General features: G+C 40.6%; 1 long non-coding RNA gene across 1 annotated transcript; it reads right to left on the bottom strand.

Annotated features, from left to right (window-relative positions):
* Positions 1–5,916: 5,916 nt before the first annotated feature.
* LOC103095886 (uncharacterized) lies at positions 5,917–6,635 on the bottom strand. The gene is made up of 2 exons (XR_466158.2): positions 6,295–6,635; positions 5,917–6,172 (listed from the first exon to the last, which is right to left on the bottom strand). It is a non-coding gene; the product is annotated as an uncharacterized LOC103095886 (long non-coding RNA).
* Between the last annotated feature and the right edge of the window lie 14,875 nt (positions 6,636–21,510).

The raw sequence follows: 21,510 nt of genomic DNA, 5'->3' as shown, positions 1-21,510 counted from the left end.
AAGTTTATTCCCATTTTAAATAATGCAAAAAATGGGTTCTGAGAGATACGACTTACCATTTTAAGAAAAGCTCCATTTATTCCTTTGCTTATAAGTGATATGTTTTTTTAAACCCTCACCATCCATCTTAGAATCAATACAATGTATTGGTTCCAAGGCAAAAGAGTGGTAAGGGCTAGAAAATGGGGGTGAAGTGACTTGCCTAGGGTCACACAGCTAGGAAGTGTCTGAGTCCAGATTTGAACCAGGACCTCCCATCTCTGGGTCTGGTTCTCAATCCACTGAGCCACCCCGCTGCCTCCTTGAGAAGGATATTTTTAAAATTTAGAATATTTTCCATGGTTACACAATTCATAATTTTTTTCCACCCCTCTTCCCTCCCTCCTCCCAGAGCTGACAAGCAGTTCCACTGTGTTATACATTTTTCATTGTTCTAAACCTATTTCCATATTATTCACATTTGCAGTAATCTTTTATTGTCAAAACCCTAATCCTATCCCTATTCAACCATGTGATCGATCATATGGTTTTTTCTATGTTTCTACTCCTACAGTTCTTTCTCTGGATGTGCATATGCTCTTTTTCTTATAAGTCCCTCAGAATTGTCCTGGGTCATTGCATTGCTGCTAGTAGAGAAGTCCATTATGTTTGATTGTGCCATAGTCTCTGTGTACACTGTTGTCTGTTAATATCAAGAAAGGCAGTGTTCTCTAGTGAGCAGAGAGGTGACCTCAAAGCCCAGACTCTCATCCTTTTGTCTGGGTGACTTTAGGAAAGGCGCTTAACTTTTCAGCACCCTGGACAGTTCTCTAAGGCAATAAGTAGCAGAGAAGATGCTACCAGCATTGTTCATTTCTAGCAATGAAATCTCAGTCCTTATATCAGTTAAGAGAACTCCATAGATCCAAACAATGGATCAACCAATCCTCTCCTTGTTCTTCCTTTAATGTAGCACAAACACATTCACGCACACACACTCTCTCACACACATAAGCTTAATCTCTCCTGTTGCTGTGGTACATTTTGTACATCATCTCATGTGATTCTTGGGGAAATCTTGAGAATGAGGGTATATACCTATTAATCCCAGTTCAGGGGTCATATGACATCAGGTTAAAATCCAGAAATTCTGCTTTGCAAGTCCAATAACCCATGTGATCTTGGACAATCAATCCTTTCACTCCTCTCATCCTCACTTTCCTCATCTGTAAAATGAAGTGTTGAGCTCTGAATTCCCTTCTAGCTCCACAAATTCTGAACCAATTTAAACTCTTTCCTTTATGTTACATTATCTTCAGAATACATGTAGTACAGACCCAATAGCTGTGTGACCTTGGGCAAGTGGCTTTACCCTTCTCAGTCTACCCTTCTCAGTCTCATTTTCCTCCTGTGTGTGATGAAGTGCCCACAAAGGCAGTATATGCTATATATGCTGGTTTTCACTGGCATATAGAAATGCTGGTGATTTATGTAGGTTTGTTTTACATTCTGCAACTTTGCTAAAGATGTTTATTATTTCAACCATTTTTTAGTTGATTCTCTAGGGTTTTCTAAGTATACAATCATATCTTTTACAAAGATATGTTTTATGTAGATATGTTCTACAAAGATAGTTTTGTTGTCTCATTGCCTTTTCTTATTCCTTCCATTTCATTTTCTCATCTTATTGCTAGAGCTATAGTGTTATAGAGGACTTGATGGCCTCTAAGGATCCTCTGATGCTATAACCATATACTCCAATCTCCAGTTCTGGGTCCAGGGGAACAGATTCTGTCCTCTTCAGATATTGCAGGGCTCAGATGTTTAATCTGTCCAGGTTATCATCATCAGAAATATTGAGGTCATTGTACAAGGATTATGCATTGAGACCCATTCCACAAATACTCTAAGGATCTCATTGCCTTCATGCTTTCCCAAAGGCTGAAAGGGTATGTACCCCTGGGAACTGAAATGCACTTCATCTATCTATGCTCTCCTCATTCATTTGTATTTATTTCATTAAATATTGTCCAACTATATGTATAACATTTATTTATTTTTTTAAACCCTGACCTTCCATTTTAGAATCAATATTGGGTATTGGTTCCAAAGCAGAAGAGAGATAAGGGCTGGGCAATGGGAGTTAAGTGACTTGCCTAGGGCCACACAACTAGGAAGTGTCTGAGGCCACTTTAAGAAAATATTTTTACTTATTTATAAAATATATATGTATATATATATATTTATAAAAATGTTAACCTTCATTTGTAAACATTTTGAGTTTGAAATTCTCTCCCTTTCTCTCCCCTTCCCTCACTCTTTGAGAAGGCAAACAATATGATACTGATTATACAAGTGAAATCGCATGAAACACATTTCCATGATTAACCATGTTGGAAAAATATATATACATGAAGCCCCAAGAAAGAATAAAGAAAGCAAAACTATATACTTCAATCTGCACTCAGAGTTCATCAGTTTGCTTTCTTGAGGTGGAGAGCATTTTCCATCATGGGTGCTTTGGAATTGTCTTAGATCATTGCCTTGATCAGAGTATTGGCTCTCTATTTTTTAAAAATCCTTACTTTCTTTTTTAGTAACTCCAAGAAAGAAATATAAGGGCTAGGCCATAGGAGTTAAATGACTTGCCCAGGGTCATATAGCTAGGGAGTGTCTGAGACCAGATTTGAACTCGATTCCTACCAACTCCAGCTGCTCTCTATCTCCTGAGCCACCTAGCTGTCCCTTTAGCAATCTACTCTTAAGGTTCCCTCCACTCAAACTCACAAGATCTTACTTTCTCCCTCATACTAGAAAACACACACATACAGGCATATATGTACCCAAACTCATAAGACTCAGAATGTCTAACCTACTTTCTAATTTCTTCTGTTCGTACCTTCTAAGTGCTCCTACCTCTGTTCTAAACAGGGAATATATAGGTAGCAGCATTTCTGTTCCCTGTTTTCTCAACTAGGGGCCACTGGGTGGTGCCATTGTGCATAAAGAGCCCGGACTGGAGTCAGGAAGACTCATCTTCCTGCATTTAAATCAAAACTTAGACACTTACTAGCTATGTGACCTTGGGCAAGTCACTTTGACCTGTATGCCTCAGTTTCCTTAACTGTCACATGAACGGGAGAAGGAAATGACAAACCATTCCAGTATCTCTGCCAAGAAAACACCAAATGGTGTTTCTCTCATGGAGAGTCAGACTTGACCAAAAAAAGACTAACTAACAACAACAGTCTCAGCTACTATTCCACTGGAGCCTCCCAAGCTCATCTTGCCTCTTCCACCATGATCAGGAAGAAGCCCTACTCCTCCATTATATTCCCAGGGATAATCAATGGTAGCTAACAGCTATTTGGAAGCTGGGGTGGGGGGGACTTTCTTTTCTTTCTTTTTCTTTGCAGATCAAAGTATGCCAACTTCTACTTTATTTGCATCAAGAGTTTTTTTATTGTACATGTGAGATGTGTCTTTTGTCACAGCATAAGCAACATGGAAATACGTACTTCAGGAAAGCACTGGTATAACCTCAATCAGATTATTTAGCCCCTGGGAAGAGGGGAGATGAAGAAAATCTGAATTATAAAATAAAATTAAAAATTGTCAAAAGTTGTTTCTATGAGTAATTGAAAAAATGCAAAATAAAATCAATGGAGTTTTTTTGGCCCCTGAAACAAAAAGAAAAAGTGTTTCCTGAGTTGGGTGGCTTTCAATGTGCCTGCCTGTTCCACCACAGTTTGATAGCCAAGAGCCAAGAAGTCAAACAGATTATCCAATAAAATCTGAGTATCTAGTAGAGTCACTGGAGGTGTTCCTGCAAAGAAAATGGCAGGCATGAGGATGGTTTTTCTGGTAGCATCTTCCCTCCCCAACCCTTCCCTTAAGTTTCAAGCCCAACAATGTTCCCTTCCCTGCCTGGGATGGCATGTCTGCCCCTCTTCCCCATTTGGATTCAGTTGAAGGAAGGAAGGAGGTGGAGTGTCGCTCCATTCCTTAGAGCCTGGTGTCCTGCAAAAGGCACTGAATTTGGAACTGGGCCAAGTCATCTCCTCTTTCTTGGCCTCAGTTTCCTTCTCTGTAAAAAGGAGAAGAGAAAGTCAGCTCCCTTTAGAGTCTGAGGGAGGAAAGGACCCAGGCTTATTTCTGCCTTTGTTTCTCCAGTTCCTATCTGTAAGGATAATTTTAGGGTTGTGACCTAATCTAAATTAATTTTGGTCACCAGAGGAAATCCCAAATAAAATACCCAAGTCAGCTGGAAATTTATGGTGATTTTAGTTAATATAGAGGGAAGGAATTAAGGAGAAGGGAGAGGGAAAAGGTGTAGGATTTCTCCTACCTGGCCTGTGCCAGGGGAAGTTCAAAGTCCTCTACCATGAGGTCTCTGAAGATTAGTGGCTTTCTAAGAGGGTAGTATTTGGAAGGTAAAGGAGAAAGAATCAGCCTAAACTCCAATAGAGCTCAGTTAGATGCCTCATCTGAACTAGGCTACTCAGCTTCTCCCAGTAGAGTATCAAGGAAAACTCATCTCCAAACCCAGACAATAGCTGCTGCCATGCCAAGACACCAGAATACTTAGCACGCTCAGCAAGCTATGGCCAGCCACCTCTTCGACTCAAAAGAGGCCGGAGAGAGGAAGTGATGCGAAATATATAGACAGTTTTTACATCACTTTCCTGTGTCTTACATGTACCAATGGTAGCTTAAGCTTGACTTAGGACAGCCCAGGGGTCTGTCAGTTGTTTCTGATTTGTCATTTGCTAGCTCATGTCTGTCATAGGCCATCCTCCTAGATACTTAGTCCTTAAGTATGGGTGTAGACATTCCCGTTTTTGTTAGACTAAGTAGGGTGGTGTAATCTAAAGTTCACAGCCCAATACTTGGCACATGGGAGTCATTCAATATATTCCTGCTGATAGATGAGTGTGAGGCAAAGAGTGACAAAGGAACAAATTAGGTTCTAATTCCAGTTCTGATGTTTCCTGATTGTATGTCCTCAGCAGCTAGGGGCCACCACAGTGCATAGATCCCTGAGGTCCAAGAAGACTTGAGTTCAAATCCAGACTGCAGACACTGCTTAGTTATAGAATACAGGGCAAGTCACTAACTTCTGTTTGTCTCAGTTTCTCCAACTGTGAAAAGGGGATAATAATTGCATCTGCCTTACAGGGTTGTCTTGAGGATCAAATAAGATATTTGTAAAGGCCTTGACACAAAGTAGACACTTAATAAATGCATGTTTCCTTCTTTCCTTTGGGCAAGTGACTTTACCAGTCCGAGTCTAAGTTTTTTCTTCTCAAAAATGAAAATTTACAAGATGGTCATTTAAATCCCTCTCTGATCTAAGTCTAAGACCTAGGTTCATTTCTCTCTTTGAATCCTTACTCAATGGATAACATCAGGCAAATCACATTTCCCCTCTAGGCCTCTGTTTCCTCTCTATAGATGGGAAGGGTTGAACTAGCTGGCTTCTAAGACATATCTGTCCTCTTTCCCAAGTTGTGAGGTGTCCCAGATTGTGGGGTCTCCTAGAGTTAAGCTTCATGTTTATCAGTTGGGCTTTAGAGAGAACATTCCAGGATGTCTGGAGGACACAGCTGGTACAAAGGCATGGAGATGGGAGATGGGGCGTCTTGTGCAAGGAATGGCAAGACGGCCAATGTTACTGAATTATAGCATGCTTGGAGGGAAGTAAAATGTAAGAGGACTAGAAAGTAAGGGGGGGGATTAGGCTTTAGAAAACTTTGAATGCCAAGAGGATTTTCTTTTTGATCTTGCTGGTAATAGGGAGCCATTGGAGTTTATTGAGTAGGGGGTGACATGGTCAGACCTACACTGAGGAAAATCACTTTGACAGCTATTTTTTTCCAAGAGTAAATTAAATTTTATTTCATTTACAGAGATTTGGGGGAGAGGAGGAAAGGGGAATTTTTTCAACTTTAAACCAGTTTATTGACACAATAACACAACATACTCTTGCCAACCTCCCTCCCCAAAAGGACCAACCCAGTTCATCAGCATGGATGGGTCAGACAGGTCAGACACCAACTTGGAGGACAGATTGGATCAAGAAGAAACTTGAGGCAGGCAGGCCTCTCCCCACCCCAAGCAGCTCCTGCGGTGGTCTAGGTGGGAGGCACTCAGGCTGGCAGTATCAGAGAAGAGAAGGTGGCTTAGAAGAGAGCTATATGAGAGTAAAAATGGCACTATTGGTAACTGCTTGTCTATGAGGTAAGACAAAGGGAGGAGTAGATAATGGCACTGGGTTACAAGAGTGGGTACCTGGGAGGAGGGTTATGTCCTTACCAGCTAAAAAGAGGGGGATGATGAGTTCATTTTGGGACAATGGTGAGTTTGAGATGTATAGAAGACATCCAGTTCCGTGTGTCCAAACAGCAGTTGTTGATGTGGGGAAAGTAAAGGCTGGATGAATAGGTCTCATGGGGATGTGTGCTGAGTTAAAATTCTGAGAGACTGGACTCTTGGCAAGAGAAATCGATGTATGGATTAGGCTGTTGAAAACCGATACACGAATTGTTCATGGTATCTCTTGGAGATCAAAGACATCATCCAGGGTCTTGAATCATTTAATACAATTCTGAAAGCCCATTATTTAGCCCTCTCCTAGATAGCCCAAGGCACCTCTGATTGGGGGATATCTAATGAGGAGGTGGGCTAATAGTTTCTAGTTCCTCCCCCATCTCTTTATGATGGTGAAGGGTAAGTCACATGGCTGATCACAGCATCCTAATATCCTTGCTGATTTAGTTAGAGAAATCAAGTCAAGTGTGGTTCAGTTTGACTTCCATCCTTCATTGTAATGGAGGAAATCAAGGATGCAGCCAAACCATCTTTGGATGTGTTTGATGGAAGCTAGCTTTGTTTACTAGACAAGATGGAGCTTTCATTCTCAACCTTAATTATCCCAATTTTAGAAGCTGCTTTGAGGCAAGGAAAGTGGGGACATTCCTATGACTGGCACGTCAAAGGAATGGGGAAAAGGTTTGAGCATAAATGTACTGGTACAAAACAATACTAGAAATCAAATGATACAGTACTAAGAATAAATCTCAGATAGTAACGGAATCCATGTGCTTTGATGAGATTACCAAACGAAATGTATAAAGGGAGAAAAGGAGAGGAGAAGGAATGGGAGAGGAGAAGAGGGACAGGATGGTAGACCCCTGCAGGACACCCATAGTTAGTGGGCATGACCTGGATGCGAATCCAGAAAATAATAAGAAAAGTGTCATACAGGTTGTGTACAATCAGATCTAGGCAACTATTTTGGATTTGATAAGATCTAGAAATTGTTAGGAAATCAAACACATGAATGAGGAAAATTTAGCCAAGATTTTCTTTCTCAAGATATATATATATATATATATATGCTGGTACTGGTAGTAGTCTCTCAGTAACCGAGGATGACGATTGTCTTTGTGCACTTTTATCTATGATAGATGAGTGTGCACAAAGACACTTGTGCATGAAGGAGATTTAAGTGGAAAAGCCGATGCACAGAGACAGTCCCACTCTCTCGGCGTTGGAAGCCTGGGTCCAGTGGCACGAAAAGTCATTACATCTGGAGACTTCCTCAGCTGCATTGGGTGGCCGTGTTGTCTTTTGTGCTCCAACACGCCCTGAGCACTCCACAGTACCTTGCTGCGTCGCCCTCTCAGCCGTTGAACCTTCTTGTTGGTTTCTTCCGTCTGTTCCACCGAAGCAGTCTTCACATGCTGGGTGAGCAAGGCCCTGGTTCACCAGGGGTCGATGACCCAATGGCTACCCTCACAAGGTTTAGCCAGCCTGTCGAAGCCGTTGCCCGGGGTGTGGCCGCTGCCGCATACTAGCAGCTACTGGGAGCCACAAGTGAGAGCTGGGTGTCAGGTGAGGGTCAGAGGCTGGAGAGCTGCCCTAGGAGGGCACGACAAGCCCTCCATACCAAAAATATTACCCCTCCCTGAGCACCCCATACACCCCATATATATATATATATATATATATATATATATATGGGCTCCTCCCCCCATCCTCTTTTCCAGACTTAGGTTTCTGGTCTCAAGTAAACTGTTTGACCATGCCCAGAAGTAGTCCTCAGACATTTTTTAAGTGAAGATAAACATTAATTTGGAAATAGGCAAGGTAGGGTAGGAAAGGGAGCACTAGAACTGGGAATCAGGAAACCTGGGTCCTAGCCTCAGATATATGCCCTTAGTAAGAAGGCAGTGTGGTCCAGGGGTAAGAGGATTGACTTTGGCATGAGAGAATCTCAATTCAAATCCAACCTCTGATACAGCATCTAGATATCAAGCAATTAATCTGATCCTCCTGAGCCTCAGGCTCTTCATCTGTAAAATGCAGTCAACTTTCAACTCAGAAAGTATAACTCCAGAACTCCCTCTCTCTGGACCTGAATTCCTTCCTTCTATGTTCTTTTCAGAGTTTTCCTCATTTATAAAATAAGAAGGTAACCCTGGGTGAGGCACTTAACCCTGATTGCTTCAATTTCCTCATCTATCAAATGAACTGGAGAAAGAAATGGCAAACTATTCCAGTATTTCTGCCAAGAAAATCCCAAACTGGGTCATGAAGAGTCAGACGCTACTGAAATAACCGAACAACCCCCATAAAATAAGAAAGTTGGCCAGATGGCACTAAAGTGCCTTCCAGCTTTCTGTCTATAATCTAATGTAGTATCCCAAGTGGGACTGGTCCCAAGGCTGGGGGCTCTCACAAATCCCAAGGGAGGAGGACATCACGAAGCCCCAGCTCCTCTAGGGAAAGGAAGTGGGGTTGGGGTCAACCAAGCTCAAGAATTCCTGGAGCTCGACAGGCATGGCCATGGGCTCCTCCAAGGTGAGAGGGCATGGCCACAGGGTCTTCACTAGAGTGGGGGAGATTCTATTCCTTTATTTTGTGGCCTGTCCCAGGGAGCAGATGACCAGAGGAATGAGCTGGTGACATAATAGAATAGCTAGCATTCCTATGGTACTTTAACATTTGAAAACCACTCTACAGATGTTGTCTCATTGCTTCCCCTTTTAACCCCCCCCCCCAGGAATATGACTTCACTGGAATATGGAAGGTAAACAGCGTTTTGAACAATCTAACCTTCCATGAAAAGACGTGGCATCATTAAGTAGTTAATCAAGAAATCCCCAAGGGTGGCAAATACCTCTAATTTGACTCTGGGCGTCGAAATTCCCCACAGCTGCTGGAGAGTCTTCTCAGCAGGCCCAACCCTTAGTAAATAACCCTTGTGCAAGTGCCCTGATGCCAGCCCCCCCAGTCTACTCCAAGAGAGTCTGTCTCTTCTTACCTAATGGATCTTTCTCTATTATAGATAAACACACTCAAGTCTCCACCATAAAAACTCCTCCTGAGATCCTATTATTTCTGCTAACTACTGACCAGAACCTCTCCTCTCTTCCTCAGATAAAATCCTTGAAAAAGTTAGCTATGCTTAATGTCTTCACTTTTACCCACTAAGCCACCTGGCAGTCTTCAATTAGATATTATAAATAGTTTATATATAGAATTAAAATAAAAATTCATGTTGTTGTTTTTCAGTCGTGTTTGAATCTTCATGATCCTATTTGAGGCCTCTCTCTTGGCACAGATAGTAGAGGGGTTTTGCCATTTTCTTCTCTAACTCATTTTACAGATGAGGAAACTGAGGCCAACAGAGTTAAGTGGCTTGTCCAGGGTCACACAGCTAGTAAGGGTATGAGACTCATGAAGATGATGCATCCTGATTCCAGGTTTGGTAATCTGTGAACTATTGTAAAGATTAAATTTAACTCTCCATGATTTTGAAGATTAAATTGTAACCCCTGCCCATTTTTAGATTTAATCACCAAAGGTGCAGACACCCCATTCATACTTGAGTTGGGGAGGTCTGTGACCCACATGTGCAATAGTGGGTGATGAATCAGAATCAACTGACTTCCCCCCAGGCAGTCGTAAGCAAAGCTTTAGACTATGATTTGTCCATGTAAAAAGTGGAGGAAGGCACAGGAAATGATGGAAAAGAAAGTGTCTTTAAAAGGGAATCACAACTTCCAGTGGGGGATCTTCATCTGAGATATTCAGAGAGAACTTCTGACTTCTTCTGGAGTTCTGAGTTTGAGTTGGAGGCTGGTGAAGAATCTGTTGACTGGATCTGAGACCTGTACTTGGTGTGACTATCCTTAAATCTCTCCCTTTCAACTGACATATGGTGAGTGAAAGATCTGACTCCTTTCCTGGATTTTCTGAAGAGACTAGGCCCTGGAGAGACCTACCTCTTGAGAGAGGCTCCCTACATCCCCAGGCCCTCAGTTACAAAGGCCAAGGCCTCTCTGGTTAAGGACTAAATTCCCCTGCCTGTTTTTGAGCCAGGGGTTGGAACAAAATACTTAGTGCTTAGGCTAGATATCTTACCCTATCCTCTCTCTGATTTTCTAACTTCACTCTTTCTATATTTTGTAAATAAATCTCTTTGGAATTCATGAAATTCCTGGTTACCCTAATTTTGAATAATCCAGTCCAATCTTTTTTTATAATTAAACCCCTTTTTCTGCCCCTTACAGTATGGTGCCACCTCATTCCCTCATATACATCCATCCATCCATACTTTGTGTGTGTGTGTGTGTGTGTGTGTGTGTGTGTGTGTATGTTTGTGTATGTGCTGTGTCAAGGAAGTGCATTCCTGCCCCCTCCTGAGTAATCTGACCTGTCCATCAACATTCCTCACATAACACAGTTACACCAGGTTTGGGTCCATTACGGACTGTACGTTGATAAAAGGGAGGGGGCAGGTCTTTTCTGGGTTTTGGAATGAACTGTGGGAAGAGAGCGGGCAGATAAGGAGGGAGAGGAAGAACTTAATGAAGGAGAGGCACATGTGGTTTGAGAGCTTAGAGTAAGGCAGTGAGATTTAACTTTAGCTTTATTTGCCCTTTCTATTAATAAACTTTATAGATTTAATAACTGGGTAGGAATATTAATTTAATTCTTACAGTTGGCGATCGACATCAGTTTTTTAGGATCTTTTCTTTTCTTCTGAGACAGTTTCTCATTTTTTGAGTACAACATAGGGTTTTAGAGAGAGAAAAGGGATTTCAATTTGCTCTCCTGCCTTCATATGCGAAATGCACCTTGGCTGAGGGAAAGAAGCAGACAGCTAGCATGCCTCCTTGGATCCCTCTCCCCCATTCCTTTAGTGTAGAAATGGGTGGGACAGTAGGGAAATAAGTCTCAGTTTTTTGCCCAAACAGAAGCTGGAGGTTTTAGGACCCTGACAGGGAAGAGGTTGTTTTTTCCCCTGGATTATTAAGGGCTCTCCCCACGTGATTCCCCACCCCCACCCCCTGTTTCAGACAAGAATGGGGCAGGAGAGGATGGGAAGGGAGCCTTTTGCACAGGACCTGGCCCTGTTTTCCCTGGCTTGTAAAAACTCTGGCTTTTAGCCTCCAGGCAGCCTGGCCACTGGGACTCTGACACAAAGCCCTACCTGCTCTGCAGTGCAGCCCACCAGGGCTCCCAGTGAAGCTCAGAGAAGAGCCCCTTGAACTAAATCCTGGGGTACTCCATGCTGTAGGGGATCAGTGGCCCAGCCCCCTGCTACTCAGAGACTACTGTCCCATGCAAAACTGGCACTGATTGAGTGGATCTCTGGCAGTTACCAGCACCTCCCTCCCCCCCCCCCCCAACTTTTGAAAGAAACACATGGCTGTTCGCTCTGGGGGAGGGGAAGGAATCTAACTCAGTTTTTATTTCCCTTCTCCCTTCCTCCCCTCAAACAGTCCTTAGAACTGGGCTAAGAGGAAGTGCTTTTGGGAATTATTTTCTTCTCTCCTTTCCTCCCTCTGCACATTCCTTCAGATTGCATTTTTATAAGGAAGTTCTCTTTTGAATTTTCTCTCTTCCTCCCCTACCCTCAAACTGCTTCTTTTAGCATACCAAAAGCCACATTTTTCTTTCTCTTCATTTATCCACCTAAACCCTTAAGTGTTGGATTTTTTTTTGGTCTCTCCCTTCCCCCCCTCACACATTCCTTTCTCCCTGCTTTTTTTTTAAAAGTAAGACCTATCCACAAGTGTGTTCCACTATACATGCAGTTATAGCATCACCTACTGTCAAGAATTAAAACGGCAGGAAAATTAAAAGAATTCCTTTGCTATGGCTACTAGTGATCTAAAATAATGATATTAAATTGAGTACATTTAAATAAAAGGTACAACTATGCTAGGATAAGAATGCATTGCTAAAAACCATGAGAGCCTGTTCGGATAGGCCTGGTACATGGACTAAATTTGAAAAATCTTAAGCAAGAAGATAATGAAAACCCCTCCCAGTTTATGGATAGGCTTATTGAGCTTGGAGGGAGGTATATAGAACTCAATCTTTATAGAGAAAGTGATGTTAGACAAATCAGAATACAATTTGTGAAAAACAGTTGTAAAGTAGTTAGGAATTATTTTATGACTAGCTGTCCAACCTGGCCTACTATGGACTTTGAAGAATTGAAAAGAGTAGCAGTTTATGCTTTTGAGGGAAATAAGGGAAAGGAGAAGGAGAACTTGGATTTAGTGAAAGCATTAAGGAAGGAAATAAAGGAATTTACTTTTAAACAGGGAGAAAAGGATAAAGAAAACATGACTTTAGTGGAGACATTGAGGAAGGAAATTAAAGAATTGACAGAAACAGTTTGAAAAGTAAAGCAAGGAGAGGTCATAGCTCCCTTATGAGAATCCATAAAACAACTACTGACATGTTGTTTTGTGGAAAGGTGGGTAATACATTTATGGACTGTAGGAAAAGAAATCAGGTGAATAGAAATAGAAGCTTCAGGAATAAAGTAAATAATAGGAGAAATAGCAATTCAAATGAAGAAACTCATAACTCATACCATAACGCCTTTACTCAGTGTAGAGGAACCCAGAGAAATAGCCAGGAATCTTTCTGATGGTGTGAGGGGAGGGGGGATGATGTAGAATTGGAGGTTGAGACCTTCGATTTCCCAGATCCTGATGTGTTAATGCCTATTATCCCAGTTCATTCCCCTCCCCAAAATAAAGAACCTCACATGAACCTAAAAATTGGGAACACATATTATGATTGCCTGTTAGACACTGGAGATTCTAGGTCAGTTTTAATGAGTGATTCTGAATGTAATCCTATTGGCTCTTGGAATGTAATAGGTGTGTTGGGAGCACCTCTAAAGGTTTAAAAGCTTTCCCCTTGCATAGTGTCTGTGGGACCCCTCCCGGTGAAACATTCTTTTCTTTTAATGCCAGATTCTCCTACAAATTTGTTAGGGAGAGATCTTTTATGCAAACTTAGAGCCACAATAACATGTTCTCCAGATGGCTCTTTTAAGCTAGAATTGCCCGAGGAATACTTAAAATTGTTTCCTGTACTTCTTTCAGACATTCAGGATGTGGGAGAACTGCCCAACTTTGAAATCCCAGCTGATATATCTGAATCTCTATGGGCATCATCTTATTCCAATGTTGGCCTACTGAAATCAGCTGATGCCATTCAGATTAAGATGAAAAATTCCCCACCTCCTTCCATTTCTCAGTATTCCCTCTCAAAAGAGGCAATTGAAGGTATTTCCCCAGTGATAGAATCATTAATAAAAACAAGGAATAACAATCCCATGCAAATCTGAATGTAAAAAGCCAAAACTAGGCCTTGATGGAACATGTGTATATAGATTTGCACAATATTTAAAGGCTGTGAAAATCATGTCATAAAAAGACATCCTGTGGTTGCAGATGCAAACACAATAATGTCTTCTATTCCTGGCACAGCCATGTACTTTACTGTAGTGGATTTGTGTTCATCATTTTTCTCAATACCAATCCAAGAGGACTCCATGCATATTTTTGCTTTTACCTGGAAAGGCTCACAGTAGACATGGTGTCATCTGCCCCAAGGGTACATGGAAAGTTACACCCTCTTGGCTAAAATTTTGGCACAGGATATGGATAATAATCAATTTAAACATAGTTGCTTCATTAAATATATGGATGACTTTCTCTTGGCTTCACCAAATGCAGCAGCATGCCAAGAGGATAGCAAACATCTTCTGTTAGAACTATATAAGAGAGGTCACAAAGTCTCACAGGCAAAGGTTCAATTGTGTCTTCCCAAAGTGGAACATTTATGGTTTGTTTTAACTGCTGGTTTCTGTCCTATTTCTCCGAAGCATATTGAAGATATTCAAAAGTTAAGCGCTTCCACTACTAAGAAACTGTTGAGGGCAATCTTAGGGGCAACAGGGTTTTGTAGATAATGAATCTCTTGCTATGGAGAAATCACAAAACCCCTTATAGTGCTAACAAAAGATTCAGTTACTGATCCCCTTAGATTAGAACCAGAACACTTGTCAGCTCTGTCAGATTTAAAACAATCTATCTTATCTGCCCCTACTCTAGGTATCCCACATTATGATAAACCATTCACTTTATACGTGCATGAACAAAAAGGGGTAGCTTTGGGTGTTTTAACCCAAAGTCTAGGACCAGCTCAGCATCTAGTTGTTTATTAGTCAGCCCAGCTAGACCCAGTAGATTCAGGAGCACCACCATGCCTTAGAGGCATAGCTGCCACAGCTTTATTGACAGCTAAGGTGGCTGACTTGGTATTGGGATGTCCATTAACAATTATGTGCCCACATGAAGTAGAGGCATTGTTGCTCAGACATAGGACACAAGCATTCTCTGATCAAAGATTCACAAGATATGGAATAAACTTATTAAACAACAAAAATATATTTTTAAAACATTGTACAATTCTTAACATTGCCACCTTGCTTCCTAATTTGCAAGTCTCAGGAGAACCATTACATATTTGTGAGACTTTAGTGTCCATGGCTGAAAAGCCTCGGGAAGATCTCCTGGACATTCCTTTAGACAATCCAGATCTAGTCTTATTTACTGATGGTTCCTCTTTCATGAAGGATGGTATATGTTACACTGGAGCTGCTGTAGTCAAAGAATTTGCCACTGTGTAGTTAGCTTTGCTGCCCTCAAATTTAAGTGCTCAAGGTGCAGAACTGATAGCCCTGAAACATGCCTGTATGATTGCCAAGGGTAAGAAGGCAACAATTTTTACTGACTCGAGATATGCCTTTGGAATTTGTCATGCAGTCAGTGTGTTATGGCTTCAGAGAGGATTTTAAACCTCAGCTGGAAAAACTATATCAAATGCAGAAATTATTTACCTGAACTTCTTTCTGCTCTCCAGTTACCTGAAGCCCTATCTGTAGTTTATTGCTCTGCCCATACAGGTGGAACTGATCCTGTCTCTAAGGGAAATTACTGGCAGATGCTGCTGCAAAGTTAGCAGCTGTAGAAGGACCTGAATTAATTTTAATATTCACAACAACAAATGAAGCAGATTTATCACTTTCCTACACTGAAAAGTAAGTGAAAAAATGGAAGAAACAATTTAAGACAAAACAGGATAAATGGAGTATGGGTGTCCTCTGAAGGAAAACCCCTGCTCCCTAGAAGTTTTTATCACCAAATATGCCAATCAGTGCATAAAATGGTCACTTTGACACTCAGGGTATTGTAGACTCTGTTAAGAAGATATGGATCTTCCCTGGTATAACTTCAAAAATGTGTGCAGCCTATTCCACTTGCTAGGCATATAATCAACATGCTTTTCGAGGCAAGGCTTTTTGTGGATGTCCTTTAGCTTGCACACCTTTTGAGCATCTACAAATTGACTTTATTACCATGCCTGAAGCTGAACATTACAAAGTTTTCCTGGTTATAGTGGACCAGCTGACCATCTAGATGGCTGGAGGCTTTTCCTAGTGCCTGAGCCACAGCAGCTTTTGTTGCTAAAGTGCTTTCATTCATTCATTCATTCATTTTATTTGGTCAATTTCAAATGTTATTCCTTGTTTACAAAAATCATATTTTATTCCTCCTTCCCCTCCCCCACTGGGTTTTACATGTGTCCTCGATCAGAACTCATTTCCATGTTGTTGGTGTTTGCATTAGGATGTTCATTAAGAGTCTACCTCCCCAGCCATATCCCCTTGACTCATGTAAGCAAGCAATTGTTTTATTTCTGTATTTCTACTCCCACAGTTTTTCCTCTGAATTTGGATAGTGTTCTTTCTCATAGATCCCTCTGGGTTGTTCAGGAACACTGCATTGCCACTAATGGAGAATTCCTTTACATTTGATTGTACCACAGTGTATCAGTCTCTGAGTACAATGTTCTCCTGGTTCTGCTCCTTTCACTCTGCATCACTTCCTGGAGGTTGTTCCAGTTCCCATGAAATTCTTCCACTTTATTATTCCTTTGAGCACAATAGTATTCTATCACCAACATATACCACAATTTGTTCAGCCATTCCACAACTGAAGAGTATCCTTTCATTTTCCAATTTTTTGCCACCACAAAGAGTACAGCTATGAATATTCTTGTACATGTATTTTTCCTTATTATCTCTTTGGGGTACAAACCCAGCAGTGCTATGGCTAGATCAAAGGGCAAATAGTCTTTCAGTGTCCTTTGGGCATAATTCCAAATTGCCCTCCAGAATGGTTGGATCAATTCACAACTCTACCAGCAATGAATTAGTGTCCCTACTTTGCCACATCCCCTCCAGCATTCATTACTTTCTGTTACTGTCATGTTAGCCAATCTGCTAGGTGTGAGGTGGTATCTCAGAGTTGTTTTGATTTGGCTAAAGTGCTTTTGAGGGAAATTATCCCTCACTTTGGCCCACCAGCCCAAATTAATTCAGACAGGGGAACCCGTTTTACTTATTCTGTTTTGTCCCAGATTTATTCTTGTCTTGGTATCACTCCCCAGTTCCATGTACCATATCACCCCCAGAGCTTAGGCCAAGTTGAGAGAATGAATAGAGATCTTAAGAGCATGATTGGAGAATTGTGCACTAAGACTCATTTTAAATGGCCTGAAGTCCTCCCTTTAGCTTTGTTTTATTTCATAGCAGACCTAGGGGAGATTTACATATCTCACCATTTGAGATGCTTTTTGGACATCCCCCAATGCAGGCTAATCCTTTTTCTCCTGCATACACATCATTACTAGGCAGGAACACTTCTATTGCTTCTTATAAACAGGATTCATAGGTCAGATTGTGAGAACTCCATGAATCTGGAGCTGCAGTACAAGAAGGACCTCTAGACTTCTCATTCCATGACCTACACCCAGGAGACAAAGTGTACATAAAAAACTTCCAGCATGATGGAGCAACTCAGCCTGCCTAGGAAGGTCCATTTCAAGTACTCTTATCTACTCCTACAGCTACTAAAATTGGAGAAAAGGACTCCTGGATACATTGCTCCCATGTAAAATGGGCACCTTCTATTTATGTTGACTGATTGTATCTTGTCACATTTGTTGTATTTACTAATTGTTTTAAGATTTGATTTGATTTTTGAATTCACATATTAATCTAATTTATCATATTCCATTTTACTATGTCACCTCAATTACTGTGCTTTGGCTATTAGCTATATGTCCTGTTACATTGCCTTTATTTGTACACCCCCCCCCCATGACTGGATTGGTGATAATATCATTTTAAATGTCCATAGACAAGTTGGAAAAACTCTTTTCCAGGGAAATGCCATTGGTTCTCATGGGTGCTGGGTGTGTCACTAGATCCATTGGAGCTCTGTTTTATCATGGGCAACATTTCCAGTCGAAAATAATGAGACATTACCACAGTTTGCAATACAAGGAGGTCACATATTGTCTAAATGGCTTTTTGCCCCTTTTGCTTTTGTTAATTGTCATATTAATGATAATGAGTGGACCATATTGAAATGGTTATGACCTGTGTCAGTGACTTTTGAAAAATTTGATGAGCTAAAAATCTCAATTGATTTAAATAGTCCTTCAGAAGTAATTTTCAGATATCTAGGAACACAACTACCTATGACTGATCATACACCCACCCTTGACTTGTGTGTAAGAAGAGGTAAGGGTCCATTTAGTAGCAGTAAGTACATGGGAGACAAGGTGCAGCGCAAACATACTATTACATTCTCTACCTCCACATTTATCTGTGCTAGAGTACAGCTTAAAAATGAAATAGATGGAATGTTTAAATACATGCCTTTTACATCTATTTCAATATCATCTGTGAAGATTGGATTTCGCTCTCTCCTGATTGTAACAATGAAGGTACTTAGCTTTTCCTTGATTATGAAGATTAAATTGTAATTCCCTGTCTATTTTTAGACTTTAATCCCCAAAATGTAAAGCCAGTATTTAAAGTAGATCAACCCATTTTAACCATAAAAGGTATGAACTAACCACAAAAAGGTATGAATACCCATTTTATACATTGAGTGGGAGGTCTATGACCTACATGTGAAAGAGTGGGCAGTCCTGGAGAGGAGCATCTGCTGTGATTAGTAGACATAAAATTTAGGGGAGGTGACACAAGAGAAAACAGATAATAATAGTGGAAATATTGTGGAATATAGTGAAATATGTGGAAATAGTGGAAATAATAGTGGAAAAATTAAATAGTGGAAAACAGAGACACAGAGGAATCATTCAGTCAACTTGGAGTTGACTGTGATCAGTCACTCAGAGTTGGACTGGAAGATAGTCACTCGAAGCTGGAGGGAAGAGAGACACTTGAGGAGAGACTGGAAGATAGACACTTGGACTTGGAGTGAAGACACTTGGCTGTGGAATTGGACCCCTGGAGGAGTTTGTACAGGAGACCTCACACTGCTTTCCTTTTAGATGGGCACCATGGTGAGTGTAAAGGCTGACTTCCTTCCTTGCCCTTTCTGAAGGTGTGAACCTCCAAGAAAGACCCATCATCTTGAGACTCCTTTCCCCTGACTGGTGCCTTAGAATTTCTAACTGGTTCAGAGGAAGCCAGAGCTTTCTCTTTCTCTCTATCCCCTTTCATCTCTTCCTTAAATCTTCCTTCTATTATAAAAATAAACCACCATAAATTCCATTTACTTGAGTAATTCGTTTTGGGATTAAGTAATTTAAATCCCTGGTGACCACAAATTAAATATTCAGTCCAAACATAAATGTAACATATCCCAGAGGATGGAGGATTTCCCATGGGGTTTGGTCACCCCTGGAAAGTTCTACATTTGTAACTCCTCAGCTTACTCTACACTTCCACAAGGATGGTATGGTACTTGTGGTTTAGCCTGTGTTATTCCACCTGTATCTGTGCATGATCACAATGCTGGCTGGATAGACAAATCAACAGGTGAAGTTATAGATTCTGGGTGGCATTCTAGACCCAAGAGGTCAATACCAAATTCAGTAGCCTCTTCATCAGCAGGACAGAGGTTTTTCTGGACTCTCCTGCCAAAATTTGGAATGATGGAAGTAATAGACTCTGTTAGGAATATCTAAGCTGAGGTTGAAAGATTGGCTCAAGACACACCTCAAGCCATCTCTCAAACCACTAAAGCCATCTAGTATCTACAGGAGAAGATTAACTCCTTAGCAAAAACAGCCTTACAAAACCAACTAACTCCCGACCTGCTCACTGCCATATCTGGAGGTGCCTGTGCATTTATTAATCAGTCTTGTTGTTCTTATGTAAATAGGTCTGGAGAACTTATGACAAATAACCATAAGCTTCAAAAGCATTTTAATGACACACAGCAAGTAGCTATAGAGACTCATGTGAATCCTAATGATAGCTGGTGGAGCTTCTCATGGCTGCAAGGAATAGGCTTGTTTGTAGTTATCTTTAAATGGGCTCTTATAATTTGGGGGATTTTAGTACTTCTTAGAATTTGTATTAGTTGTTGTACTATTGTTTTTAAAAGGCTTTTACCTGGTGAAAAAAGTATGTACTCTCACACTGTGGATCCTGGACAAGTTAAGAGGGATATAAATCTCATTGTTGAGTGAGCACCTTTTGTGTTGTGCCTCTGCTTGACTAATACATTGTCACATGGAATATGAACTGTGAAATTATGATTTAAAATTTTTTTCTCTTTATGTTTGTAATAGAATATTTGATTTTTTTCTTTCTTTTTTCCTATCCTTGGTGATGCTTGAAATACATTAAATCAGTATTAATGTTTTATTTTTTTACTTGAAGGATATAGTTTACAGTATAAGTTTACAGTATCTATTAGCCCTAGTAACTATGCATACCTAAAAGCTTTAGACTATGGAAACCTGCCATACATTGATAAGTGTTATGGGACTTTGTTTAATGATTGTGTCTGATTCCAGGAGAAAGGAACAAAGAGCCACTATACAGTGCCAAATAGTATGAGGTCAAAACAGATCAAACGAATACAGGGAAGATTGTTGAACTTCTATGCTAATATGAAAGGACTTGAAGCTAGTGTGAGAATTGAGATTGCAGCTCTTGACATATGTTAAGATGCAGGACTCCCTTGTACCACACTCCATGTGTAATATTCCAAGTCAAGTACCTGAGTTTGGCTATCATCCTGGCTCCCTATCTCTGTCAGTGAAAGTAAAATCAGACCAGGGAATTATTTTTCCCATTTGCTGCTGAAACCTAGTCCCTTCTCTCTTATAGTTTGGCAGTTTTCTGTAGTCGCTGCAAATGAGTAAAGTGCTATTTTGCTGCTATTGTACTACAGGCTTGTGGGACATAAGTCATTTTAATTGAACCTTATTGTGATTCAAGGACTTGTTACAGATTTATTTTTTACTCAGAATTTTATACACATAAGATTTTTTTTATCATTTCTGTATTTATTATTTTTGTACAGAATTTAATTTTTCTTTTTTCTTTTGGGATTTTTTGGGGTGGTTTATTTTTATTTTGACAATTGTTTCATATACCTCATAACTCAGTCATGTATCCCAGCGTGATTCTGGTGTTGCTCAACACCCTCCTCAGAGGGGATTGTATAATTATCCTAAAAATCCAAGATTTAAAATTTTTTGGAGAAATTTTAGGAAAAGAAACTTGCCTACATTCCTAATCAAGAAAGTGGATCCTTTTGGAGAAGGTGCTATAAAGATACCTGAAGAATCCACACACTAGATCAAAAGATCCAGAATGAACTTTGGGATATAATGAACTGAACAGAAGGAGGTTGAACATACTTATTCTGAATGTAAACTCTTATGCCAAAGGGGACTGCCCCTAATTGGCATTTTGTCAATGTGTTTATCAATCAGTTTTTTGTAATTTTCTTCTTGTATTTTGCTCTCATCTCTAACTATTGTAACCTCCTCTTAGAAAAATGCAATATTGTATGTACTTTTAGCTAGAAGGTATTTAGAGTTATAAGATAGTTATCTTTAAATGATTCATTAGGGAGACAGGTCTCCCAAAGGATCACAGAGGGGATTGTGTCAAGGAAGTTCATTCTCTCCCTCTCCTGAGTAGCTTGACCTCACATAATACAGTTATGCCAGGTTTGCATTCATTAAGGACTGTACATTGATAAAAGGGAGGGGGCAGGTCTTTTCTGGGCTTTGGAACAAATGCAGGGAGAGAGCAGGCAGGTAAGGAGGGAGAGGAAGAACTTAATGAAGGATAGGCACACGTGG

Source organism: Monodelphis domestica, chromosome 3 (genome assembly GCF_027887165.1).
Source record: "Monodelphis domestica isolate mMonDom1 chromosome 3, mMonDom1.pri, whole genome shotgun sequence".
NCBI lineage: Eukaryota > Metazoa > Chordata > Mammalia > Didelphimorphia > Didelphidae > Monodelphis > Monodelphis domestica.
Note: the sequence above shows the minus strand (reverse complement) of the source record. Positions and strands in the feature narration are given on the sequence as shown.